We start from the raw sequence: 3752 nt of genomic DNA, 5'->3' as shown, positions 1-3752 counted from the left end.
TGTTGACTGAGCCGCCGCGTCATACACGGTGCACCCCTTAAAAAATCGAAGTTCAATAAACCCTAAAATGGTTTTTATAAATTTATCTGAAGAATATTTGCGAGCCCAAATCTAATGAATATTATTGTTTAGTATAATGGGAATTGGGGAAAGTATGGAATCATTGTTCAAGCATTTTTAACTTACTTCACTCCTTTTAAGGTCGAATTTCAAAAAACTTTAAAAATTGGTGTTTAGATATTCATATGAAGATCACACACACACACACACACACACACACACACACACACACACACACACACACACGCACACACACACACACACACACACACACACACACGCACACACACACACACACACACACACACACACACACACACACACACACACACACACACACACACGCACGCACGCACGCACGCACGCACGCACTAAAAATCAAGTTGATATCTTTTTTGTCAAGAAAAATTAAAATAAACGCTCCTTTTATACAAATTTAACCACTGAATTTTAAAACGATTAGAATTAACGAATAAAAAGATTAAAATAGAGTACAAAATATAATTTGCTTCGAAATTGATCAAAGAATATTTGGCTAATATAAAAAATAATCTTACTTTATAATAATATCTTTGGTTCTGTTTTCAAAGATACTAGCTGATGATTATGATTATCAAGGAATACTTCAATTTTTCCGCATATTCATTTATTATTTTTTTTAAATTAATATATTTTTTAATTTCTTAAAAAACGCTTCACTAAACTGTAGGCAAATAAACACGCAACAAAGGTAATATTTTCAAATTAATGTGTTAGAAAAAAAAGAAAAACTATTACAAATATTATGTTTCACCTAGAGACAAGAAATTTTAATTGCTTATTAATTTTAATTTCTAATTAAATAAAAATCACAATTTGAGTATGGTGATGATAACTGCGTCGTAAATATACAGAAGAAATGTAAAAAGGTCGGATTAAAACAAAACCTAGCTCAGTCATTTAAATATGTATAATATAATTCTTATTTCTTTTAATATTTCAAACCAAATAATAATTAATATCACTGATAAAAATTTTAAGTTTATCTTTCTCTGAAAGCAATTCGTATTATGGTTGCATAGTTATGGCAGTAATTAATCCGTATTAACTGGGAAATTTAAGTTATAATTTTATCTACAAATAGATGTTAATATTTGTGATTATATTGGCTTAAATTTTAGTTTTAATAAACTACTGACGGCAAATTGTGGATGTAACTCATGAATTATTTTATAATAAAAGAATACAAATTGTAGTATTTTAAATTAATACATTACTTAAGATGATGTAGAGATTCAAAAATTAGTACCAAAAACCCCTACATTGAAACTAGTTTCAACTGAAAAGGTACAAGAGTGAAATAGCAGTTTATTAGAAAATTGAAATCATAATACTGATGAAAAAATAAAAAGTAACGTACACAAAAGAACTAATGATCTACATTTCATGATCTACGGAAGAAAATCTCTTTTCTTCCGTTGGTTAGACCAATTTACACTTCTGAAAGGATATTTAGGTTGATCGAATTCATTAGAAAGACCAAACATACAATTGTTTCAATTAAAACGGTTCAAAAGGTGATAAAGCAAAATTAAGAAGGCTGACTGATAAAACAAAATATCACTTAGAATTTGAAAATTGAATTACGATTCATTAGTGTTAAGCATTACTTATACAGATTTAAGATATTTGTCGGTGTATTTTACGTATTCCTTTAGTATTTTAAAACTAATTAAAGTAAATTTTGGAATGAAAAATAATTAGGACCATTATAGATGCGGTATAATTTTATTTGAACAGAGTCATTTTCGTTTTTAATTGTTGTTTAAAATACGAGTAATACTCGGCAGACACTCGAAAGCAGAGTTTTGAAGAATCAAAACATTTCTCAGTGTCAAATCAACAAACAAGATTTTTCCATTCCTTGTTTCAATTCAATTGCAGTTCAATCTATCTACAAATATCTTAATCGATAAATTTTTTAATGATGAAACTGCATTTTACGAACGAAAATAAATTAGTACTATCTTATTACGTTCGACCAATTTTTTTTATTGAATTTTTGAGTAAACAAAATAAAAGTAAATAATTAAAAAAAACTTAATTTTAATAAGTAGGAGTCACGAATCGAAGGCAGCTGTACCTTTATTTGGTATTGCCTTTATTAACTTAGAAGAATCCTTGAATGTTGTTTGACTCCTATTTCCCCCCTCTTGATCGCCCTTCATTTGCAAACATTCGAAATCATTAAATGAATAATATTGACATTAATTCCAGTCGTGCCCAATGTTTTCTCTCCCTCTGTCCCACTGTACACGTATAGGCGTCTCGGTGAATTTCCATTCCTTTTACATATTATTAACATCAATATGAGAACGTTATGTTAAAAAATTATCTTAATTTACTAATGAGATTGGAAACTAAAACAGCTTGTTAAGTTGTTGAAATGAATATCGTTAAAGTTCTTACTTTTTAATTGTACATTCTTTGGAATAGTATTTTTTAATCTTCTGGTTAATTTTCTTTTCTCGTTGGTAGTAAAACTTACGCATCCATTTATTAAAGTATTATATAAATATATAAAAATTGTAGTTTACAATTGAAATTTTCTGGTATTGTATCTCTTTTTTTTAATTTAAATGATATTTTAAATCATATATTTTTTAATAAATTAATGCAAAAATCATAAAATAGATTTTATTAATTTTTATATTTAAAAATTAATAAATAGGTAGTAAAATTCCAGAAATATAAGACACCCGTTTACATATACTGCATACAGATCTGAACTCTGAGTAAAAGTAATCATGATAATTTTACGACTGTAAATCGGCATACAATTACTTTTAAAAGCATAATTTATTATAGACTATATATTATTATCTTTTTTTCCTTCGCACTGCTCCTACTTTACTCGTTAAAATTAAAACAAGTATGTTGTAACTTACGATTTTTGCAATAAAGCAAATAGTATTAAAAGTATTTATTGATTTACTGGCTGATAGATTGACTTACGATAAGCCTAATTTCTACATATAAAAATACACTAAATCGATGATTTTTGTTTGTAATATCTCTACGCTTAAAACGTTTTTAAATGTATAAACACGTTTGATGTAGAATGACTGAGTAAGTGTGATAAATAACGCGACCGTTATAATTTTATTTTGTTACTACCGTGATTTCTAAACTATCTGATACAAAAGTATACAGGTGATGAATAATAGATAAATTACTTCATTTTATTTATTTATCTATTGATTTACATTTAAAGTTTATTTTATTCACGTTTTGGATTTTTGTTTACGCAGTTATACATTATGTAGTGATTTGCGAGTATCGCATTCAATCTAACGATTTTACATAGATTTCATTTCCTTTGATGTAACTATACTTCGAGGGATAATAATTTAAAATTTGCCGTTATAAGAACATCATTCAAATTTTATGATTATGAAATATTCTGAAATCTTCATGGAGATTAAAGACGATGGAATAGAAATATTTTGAGGTAATAACAATAAAAAATAACCTTACAATAGCAATTCATTCATTAACTTGTAATTCTAATTCCATTGTAATCTTCTTTTCTTCTTTCTTGTAATCCTAATTCCATTTTAAAACTTATAACTCTACATTTGAATTTAATTAAATTCTTATAGTTAAACTCATTTGAAGGATGACGTCGATGGTGTTTTTTTTCTTTTTTTTCT

This window comes from Lycorma delicatula, chromosome 3 (genome assembly GCF_047948215.1).
Source record: "Lycorma delicatula isolate Av1 chromosome 3, ASM4794821v1, whole genome shotgun sequence".
In the NCBI taxonomy this organism is placed as follows: domain Eukaryota; kingdom Metazoa; phylum Arthropoda; class Insecta; order Hemiptera; family Fulgoridae; genus Lycorma; species Lycorma delicatula.
Note: the sequence above shows the minus strand (reverse complement) of the source record.